Below are 10,004 nucleotides of genomic sequence, written 5' to 3'. Positions count from 1 at the left end.
TCAGATGTACTAGTTTAAAAAAAAAAAATAGAGGAAATGAAAAACAAACTCCATTTTCTATGTGAAAACTCCAGTTCATACAAGGAGGAAAGATGGCCAAATATTTCATACTCAGGATTTTTAATTGTTCCCATAGACATAAATGTAACCTTTTACACATACAGTCATTTGGTAATAATTCTCATGACCAGTTTTTAAAAAAAATTTATACACCAAAATATTTTTTATGTAACTAAAGGAAGTACAGTGCAAGAAGGGTAAGATTTTTTTTTTTTCCCTGCAGATTACAAAAGGAAGAATGTGTGGTAGCTGTTGGTTTGAGAGACAGAACAGATACCTTGTGCATTCCCTTACAAAACATATACTTTTCATCTGAATACTTTATCAATCTTGTGGTGTTTTCTGTATTTTTGAAGCAAGAGAAATACCAATCATTGTTTACACTGTGTACACTTTAGGCCAGCCCTTTGTAGCAAAATAATAAGCTGAGGGTATTTTATACTTTCAGTTTACATAAAAAGCTTTGAGATTAAAGAAAAACAATTTTACACTGTGGTTATAAATTTCAAGTTTCTTAAAGCTTTTGTAGACTTGTAACAGAGTCTTTAAATTTTAGTTGGGTTTTGTACATTATTTTGTATATTTTATTTAAAGTACTCTTAACTGATGTATCTGGAATTAAACATCGGAATCGATTAGATGTTACATTTAATACAGATGAACATTAGGTAGTATTAACTGTTAATTTTATTATATAGGAAATGAAACGTCAAATATATATTTTATCATTATGCTTCACAATCAGTGCTATAAATTTCTTTATGCAAAGATGAACTTTCCTAATGTTGATACCATGTTTCCTAGAAGTTAACGATTTTTGTAAGCCGAAGTTACAAGCATTCTGCACAACCATTTCATATATAATTTTTTCATGCATACTTACGTATGCAGATAGGAAACTGAAGTAATTTTTAATTTGCAATGAATCCCTATTATAGATGTATCAAAATCTCAATCTGGTTGGCTTCATAGCATCTCAAGTACATTAACTTGTGTTAGCAGGTGCACATTTTACCGCTGGAATTAGAAACATTTTGACAGTCTGTTCTGCATACCATTCTGAATCCACTTTTCTGTCTTAAAAGGATCGTAAATTTCAATGTCCTTTATTTGACTCAGTGGGATATAGCTGTTGTAAGTAATAGGGCACAGATGTGCAGTAGTATCTTGTTTAATGGCATTTCACTGTTCATTCCCTCTGCCACCGTTAAAAATTTTGCTTTATTGTAATTATCAGTGCAAAGTGTATTTACCATGGTAGAACTCCAGTGTTAGAATAGTTTTTTTCTTACAATATACTTTCTTTGGTTAGGTTCGTGTATGTGTTGCCGATTACATTAGAAATTGGTGTTAAGTCATTATTTATCACATTCTTTCACGAGAGCAGTAATAAAAGTGTGTAATCTAGGAGAAAAAGTTAATTTGTCAAAGTTAAGTAAGCATGATGTTTAGGTCCTATTTTTCAATTTTATAACTGTTTTATTGCAACAATATTTGTATTTAAGTCTTCATTTTAATGCCTTGTGGTGTTTTTTTATGCATGTCACTGAATTGTCATCCCGCAAGAATTGATGTGCAGCATAGGGTATTAAATCTACATAATGATTTTGGAACAGAAAAATAGTTGATGGTAAAAATGTAAATGTTTTGCAAAAAATCCTTATAAAAAAGTTTTGTAGTAATATTTCACTTGTAAATTTTTCTAAAAAAAAAAAAAAAAAAAGATGGAAAAGGAAAAAAAGGAGAGTAACATTTCCCCCCATCTAGAATTTAGAAATTAATTCTGCCAGCAAAGCCTCTAAGGCATTAATTTGACACTTTTACAATGCTGATTTGTATACTTTTTTTGGTGGGTTTGGAACTAAAATCATGTACAAGTTGTTGCCTGCAATAACATTTTGCAAGTAACCTATTAAAATTCCCTTGAGTTTAAAAGGTTTCTTCATTTAATTACTTACAATATAAAGTAGCAATAAATTATGTTTGAGTGATAATCTGTTCATCAGGAACACTAGAAAGCAAATGCTTCTCAATGGGGAAAGATTGGCAGTAGCTTCTGGATGTGTGTAATTAAGACCTGTACTTGCTGGTCAGCGTTTCCCAACTGGCAGATTCCCGGTAGGGAATTAAACCAGCAGATCCTAGCTCAGTGTGAGTTCTGTGCGGTTTGGTCAGCTCTTGTAAAGTGGAAGTTATGTTTATTCTGGAATATACCAAAGGAAAAACTTTTATAAGGTAAGGAGTATGTATACACACATACACATACACACAAAAAACTAAATTCAGAAAAAAAAATCAGTTTGAGAGGGAGATAAATAATAGAGGTGTCATAATTGTATTGCAGATAGCGAATGAATAGAACAGATAAATGGAACTGTGAAAGTACTGACTTCAACTCAGAAAATATATTGAGCTTTTCCTAGTGAAATGTAAACAGGCTCCTGCATTATGCTATACTAAAATAAGCATGATGGTATACTAAATTGCTAATTATAATGGTATCCAAACTTTTTTTTTTTTTTAATACTAAAAGGATTTTTATGGTAAGCCTTGCCATACTTTTGCAGTGAACAAGTAGTAATATTTCACAAAGGAAGAAATAAATACAGACTCACAGAATCATTTAAATTGTAAAAGACCTTTAAGATCATTAAGCCAAACCTCATGCTGGTAAGTCCAATACTAAACCATGTCCTTAAGTGCCACACCTACATGCAAGACCGCTTGCTTATTTCACCTTCCAAAAGAAGGTGGAATTTAAAATTTGTGGCTTCCAGCCTTGTGCTACAAGCCAGAATCGTTTTTCCTCTTTGCTAATTGAGACTTAAAATCAATTATCTCTATCATGTTTGATGAATACCTGTTTAATTTTAAGTCTCATTAAACTCTATTTGAATACAATGATTCTAATGTCAGACAAACTTATTAACTGAAGTCAAACTATGTCATAATTCAAAGAAACTGCATCTGACCGACTAATATGTCTTTATTGGCCAATTCTTTAGTAGTGTAGCACTGGCATTTTTATTGTTAATAAAAGCATGGGGTTTTGAAGCAATTTCTAGGTTATTGATAAGAGTAGTCCTCTGCTTACACAGCCACTGCATATAGTATCATAAAGTGTAACAAAAATAACAAGGACATTAAGTATAAATATGCATGTTGCGTTTTACCCTTTTAGTCCTTTAAATGTGATCATTCTACTCTGTGAAGCATAAAGTGCAACACCAGATTGAGTAATTTCTCCTGCAAGTTTACATTCAGTACTGTTGCTATAATTTTCTGAAATCATATTTTATATTTATTCCATTAGCTTAATTTTATGTCCAGCTAGGTAGCAAATATGAGGGTGTATTTTTCTGTGATATTCATGTTAATATTTAATTCATATTGAACTTCTTATCACCTTCACGTTTTTATGCTTTCCACATCTTTGCTTCCCATTCCTTTTCCTTTCCCCAAAGCTACTTGCATGATTTCCTTGTATCCTCAGACTTGTCGATGCACATGGAAAAACTGTGGTGACCAACAGCTAGCATACACTATCTTAGCTTGCTAGAATAACTTCTATATGGAGAGAAGATACCTTTTCTAGCAGAACTGCTTCACTCTAAACATGGCTAGGCATTGGTAACAGCAGCTGGATTGGTGATGTCATCCACTGACATGAATGTTGTTGAAGGCACTTTCCTCAACTAAACTAGACAGTAAATCACAGTGAGGAGTGGGAGATTGCATTCCATGTGCCCATTCCATTACCCATTTACCATTAATGGAAATGTTGAAGGTTCCTTCATTTTGCCAGGGAATTTCTCTCTTCTCCAGAAGCGTTTGGATAAAAGATTTATAGCTTGCACAGGATTTAGAACAGGTTCTGATAGTTGGGAATTGTTCAAGTGGAATATTTCATAGAATCATTTAACTAGCACTGCTGAGGTATTTTTCTGTCTAGTTTTACTTTAGTTTGGGTATTATTTGTTGTTTGGGGGTTGGTTTGTTTTTAGCAAGGATCGAAAATCACCTACTTCTAAATATCCAGATCAAGGAACATAGGCATTTCTTTAACTTACGTGAGCAGGAGTGTGCAATGTGAAATTCATACTATGTAGGTTGCCTATCATTTATGCTTTTGTGTATGGAAAATGCCTAGTCTTGAACCATTTAATAATTTCTTATAATAATGTTTTTTAGAACAAAATTTTCATTAAAAATAAAACAAAATGTCAACCTTTAGAGTTTCCCATAGGAAGAAACCCTTTCTGTTCTAAAATTGGAGACCATAAATATTCAGAGTTTTCTTTACCAGCAGTTAATTTTACAGGATTTCTAAGACTTTTCCCTTTCTCTCTCGCACCTGTCCCATATGCTGTTTCCTAGCCTAGGTTTTCATTGAGACATCTCTTATTGTATTCCTAAATTACTATAGTTTTTTATTTTAATAATCTCCTGCTTCTTGCTAAAACCACTGCAGAAACACATAGACTGAACAAAAGAAGCACTATGTCTCAAATATTTATATTGGAAAACTCGTTTGGAAAGTATTTCAGTTGAATGAGGTCTCTGTTCTATCTCCACTTATTATGGAAGCATAGCCCACAGTAGAGGTTAAAATAGAATATAAAATTTGCAGGGAAGGAGGTGTTTCTCAAAGAAAGTTTGTACTGCTGGTCTGAAATTCTGTTAAGTGTTAATTTTTAAGTTGATTTAAGTTCAATGCATATCTTTGTGCCAATTTTACATATTTCAAAGGAAAGTCCTGGGACAAATTCCTGGAAGAGAAGAACCCAATCTCAAAGCTGGCTGACCTTTTGGTGTTGACACGTTTGTCAAAGCTGTGGAAGATTTTTAAAACAAATTTAAAAAAAAGCATTGAGAAGCCTGCTCTCCGTACACTTAGACACATTCAGACTCTCAAAAACTGTAGCTGAATTCATGAGATATTGGTTTACTTGCATAGTTCAGTTTACTAAAGCTACTGCTGATAGGTAAGGTGGGTGTCCCCTAAGTGATGCATATGCATCTTTCGGGAGTGGCTTGAAAGATTTTTCAGTTTGTCCATCAACAAGTATATAAAACACTATTCTCTTTCTAATTCCTTTTAGTCAGTTCTACTTCAGTCTTATAAATACACATCCTCTGCTTCCAGTCTTATAAATCTAAGGATCTAATACATAAAATTACACAGATAGGTGGAAAGCCAAGAAAGTGAAAGCCAAACCAAGTCAACTAACATTTTTCTAGGCAAATATTTTACTCTTATCCTCTTATAAGTTTACTTGGGCATGCCAGATTTTCATCACCTTCTTTTGTCAGTTCCTAACAGGAAACTTTCGTAACTAGATGTGGAAGAAATCTTTTTTTTATAAGGAAAAGAAAAAAGGTATCCAAGCAGGATCAGGATTCTGTATGGTGTACCTTTTCTCCCTAAAGTCTTAGGGGTTTTTATTGACAGCTGTCATTAAAGCTTACTGCTGCTGGTATACGGAAAAGAAGTCAACATAATTGAAGGAGGCAAGAATTACTTGAGAGTGAGATGAGAGAGATGAGAAAATATCCAATTAGCAGGAAAAAAAAAAAGTTATATAAAAGACTACGTTACAAAACAGGTCACTGAAATCCAGGAACAGACCTGAAAGGGATCTGAAATTATAATAGAGGAGTAGGAAAAATAGTAGCTCCCATTTTGAGATAGAAGGAAGTTGAGGATAAGTAGGATTGCCCCTTTGCAAATACAATTTTTTTTTTTCTCCTTATGACTTGAAATAACGCTGGTCGTGATGATGCAGGCAACTTCGTTCTGTCTTGAGCAGTAGGAGTCACTGAGTACTCAGTAGAACCACTACTAAAAGTTCTTTAGAAGTGGAAATCCTTGTTAGTGTTTATTTTTCTAAATTGCTGAATCTGCAGGCATAGTGGAATAGGTTAAAAATAGAATCTCCTGGGAGTTGTGCATGGACATAGTAAATGTCAGTCATCTTGGATCTTTTACCATCTGTTTACATCAAGACAAGAAATCAATTTTTACAGGCCATCATAAACCAGGAATATTCTTCTACTTACATAGAAAAAATCCAATTTCCTTCAGCTTTTTTCTTCTCTTACAGCAGCATGAAACTACATAGAAATCGAGTTGGTAACCTTGATGGAATAAAAATACTCTGGTTTAAACAGTAGGAGCTTAAGATGTGAAACAGCAATGCATTTAAGGTCCTTTTAAATGTGGCAGAACTGATTTCACTGTATTCCAACATTAATTTACTGAAAACATTCAAATTATGTAATTCCCAATGCACACTTCTACATTAACATTTATACATTTAATTATGTTGAACTGAATGTCTGAAGCATCTTCTGAAAATAATACTGAAACCTTTGAGTTGCCTTCTCTTTTTATACTTCAGGCTTTCAAAAATAGTTTGCCACTGTGGATCACCTAGAAACCACTCTGCTACTTATTGCTGCTCTTTAGCCAGTGAGTGACTGTGCCTTTGTTCGTCCTTTAGTTATGACTGTTCAGTAGCCTCTATCTTCTGTTTGGTTTAGCACAGTGGTCTGTTACCACTGTTAGAACAAAATTTGTTAGTGTTTGAAGAACTCTATGAGATGTTTTAGACTGTTATCTAATTAATTAACAGTAGCTGACTGAGCACCCAGTAGCACGTGTGTGAGGAGTAGAGAGCTGGAGAGCAACGAAGAATGCAATAAGCCAATATGTAAAGAGGCATTACCTGCAAAAATGCTCAATTTTATCCTGTCTCTATTTGATCTCTTCCATTTCTTCAAGTTCTGCATGTGGTCTGCAGAAAAAAAAGTCATTATCCTTGGTCTTGAGAAGATACAGGAACACATGCAGTGAAAAAAGGTGACTGAGACAAATATTCATTGCAACCAACCTGTGCCAGCTGGACACAATATGGTGAGTAAAATCAAAAGTGAAATTTGGGAAAATTATGGCAGATTTCAAATGTGTCATAGGTTCAGAGAAGGAATTCAGGGGATTACCTTTTGTCATATTGAAGAAAGGAAAATTCATGTATCACAGTAATTTGTATAATCCGTTTAAACGGATTCATACAGACTTCACAAAATGTCCCATGTAATCCCTCAGCTAAATTAGCTAGCCTAAACTTTCCACAAAGATTCTACAAACAGAAGTTTATAATAAGGACCAGAAAATGACTTTTTGAAGGTGCCAACCCTTTTTATTTCGGAGAACAAAAACTATTTAACTACTTCACTGAGACCTTAGGTGTCAATATCTATTTTATGCACATCTAGTCAACTCTTACTTTATGTCCCTCAGGATTTAAGATTATGATTTCAAATTACTGTTGAATTTGTCTGCTAATCATAGAATCATAGAATAGTTAGGGTTGGAAAGGACCTTAAGATCATCTAATTCCAACCCCCCTGCCATGAGCAGGGACGCCACACGCTAAACTATGTCGTCCAAGGCTCTGTCACCTATTAATTGTCTTTCTGACTGGCCAGTTAAGAGATTTGACTATCCACTCGACATATCCTCTTGAATGTTATTCATTATGCTACAGCTAGCAACAAAATTTATGTTTAAGCTTTCAAACAAACTCTTGCTGAACTGCATAGCTAGAAGACCTTCTGCTTTGCTGAATATTTGAGACAAGATTTAAAGAAACAAAAAGGTTATCAGAAATTAATAAGGCAAATAAAATTCAAGGACAATTTATGTCAGTCACTAAGGCTGCAGAAGAAGTCAGTAAGATACTTAGGGTCAATCTTTAGGATTTTTAGTCCTTGTTTGATGATAAAATGATTTTATTTGCTTTAAAGAATATTGCACTTGATTTCAGCCCCAAGGACATACGAAATTACTTGTCTTTGATAGAGAGATAGACAGACAGGTAGATAGATAAGACTTTTTCACCAGTGCCCATTTAAGTTTGTAGCTAGCTTTGGATGTGACCCAAGAGGCAGGTTGGTTTGTCTGTGGGGAAGCCCTGGAAGGCCCCTGCATTTTTACCAGAACAGCTATTTTCTCTGCTCCCAGAAAAAGATGCCAGAAAAGAGAAGTAGATGAAGGAAGTGAGGAGCTATATTGCACAGACTGATGGCTCCAAAGAGCAATAGAAGTTGAAAGAAAGGCATTCTTTTGCTGTTTCCTTGAGAGAGATGGAAAGTGCTCTGAAAGTTGGTTAGGTGCTGAATGTTGATCAAATGAAACATGAATAGCAAATGGATGGCACTGGTGTGAAAGCCAAGCTCCAAGCCCTAGCAACAGTGCTGAACTCCAGCTGGCCCCTGCAGGGGGGAAAGTAATCCCCTTTTCTAAAGCTATAAGGACAAAGGTGCTCACAGAAGAGAAACTAGGGGGAGAAATGTAACATCCCCTACAGAAGAATGATAGAAAGATTCATCAAGGAGCACTACAGTTGCTTACACAAGGTGGGAAGGCAAGCCAGCTCTGAAGGTCTGCAGGGCCGCAGCCTGGCCCATGGTGGATTGCTGTCGCTAGGCATTACCTTGCTATTTGTGCTCCATTTCTGAGAGAGCTTTACATGCAACAGAGCAGGGCTCTGCACAGTCAGAGCTTTGCCCACCTACCAGTACTGGTTTCGGGCGTATGCTGGTAGTAGAGTTCAACTCATAGTCACTGTTTCATTTTCCCTAGATGCAACCAGTTTGTCTTCAAAAAAAAAAACTCCACGATCACAGAGGTCTTCTAGATACCCATGGCCTCGTATTTTATAAGGGTGTTGTTTCATTAGTCACATATTTTTCTGAGATGGATGGCCATCTACAGAGATGCTCTATAGTCTGGCTGACCATCAGGTAGGCCGATTGAGGAATAAACAGCCTGTAAGTGCTGAACTGAAGTGACCTCAGAGAGAAACCCATCACACCCCACATGAAACTGGCTTTCTTTGCAGCTGGCATAATGGATGTCTTTCCAAACATCTACAGATTTTTTGCTTTCACTGGGTTGAAAACATATATTCTGCAAATATCTGTATTTTGTTTGTGCTTAATCAGACACAATTAGACAGCTCTGTCAGCTGTGAAGTTGGGAAGGCAAACGTTAGTGACGTGGGTTTTTTGTTTGGTATTTTTTTTTGTTTGGTTGGTTTTTCGGGGGTTTTTTTGGTTTTTTTTTGGGGGGGTGGGGGTCTTAGTTTGGGGTTTTTTTTTTTGCAAAAAAGCAAATAAAAGAACAAGGAGCAGTTTTAAATAGCAGTAGGAAATATTTATTATGCAGTGAGTGTAACTTCAGAAAGCAGCTCTTCCTGCACTAGTATGTAAGAGGCAGTTACTCTTCTCATGACCTGAAGTTTAAACTAAGATCTGCCCAAATGAAACCTTGGTAGCTACAGCGCTTCCCTCTGAGCCCCTGTCCTGGTTGACTGGGTCTTAGGGGATGTGGTGGCGCTGGGTGCAGTGTGACATTTGCTGTCTGTTTTTGGTCTAAGAGCTTCCGTCTGATGGGCTGTCCTGGCATCCCTGGAGCATGTTGGGGAGCAAGCACAGGCAGAATTATAGAATGGTTGGGTTGGGAGAGACCTTCATTTTTTCCCCCACCCCCCGCCCGTGGGCGGGTCCCCCTTCCACTAGGACAGGTTGCTCAAAGGCCCATCCAGCCTGGCCTTGAAAACTGCCATGGATGGAGCATTCACAGCTTTCTTGGGCAACCTGTGCCAGTCTCTCATCACTCCCCCAGTAAAGAATATCTTCTTTATATGTAACCTAAATCTCCCCTGCTTAAGTTTGAACCCGTTGCCCCTTGTCCTGTTACTACAGTTCCTGATGAAGACAGCAAGCAGTTAATTTACGGCAGGTTTGCAAACATTTGCGAGGGGGGATGCTGAGATAGGGACCCACATTTCACACATTCCCGGCGGGAGGTGGTGGGATGTTGATGATGTGCGAGCGCTGCTCCATAGGGACCCGATGCTGTAAACGCTCACCAATTA

Source organism: Nestor notabilis, unplaced genomic scaffold (genome assembly GCF_000696875.1).
Source record: "Nestor notabilis isolate BGI_N333 unplaced genomic scaffold, ASM69687v1 scaffold9618, whole genome shotgun sequence".
Taxonomy (NCBI): domain Eukaryota; kingdom Metazoa; phylum Chordata; class Aves; order Psittaciformes; family Psittacidae; genus Nestor; species Nestor notabilis.
This window is presented reverse-complemented; position numbering follows the sequence as displayed.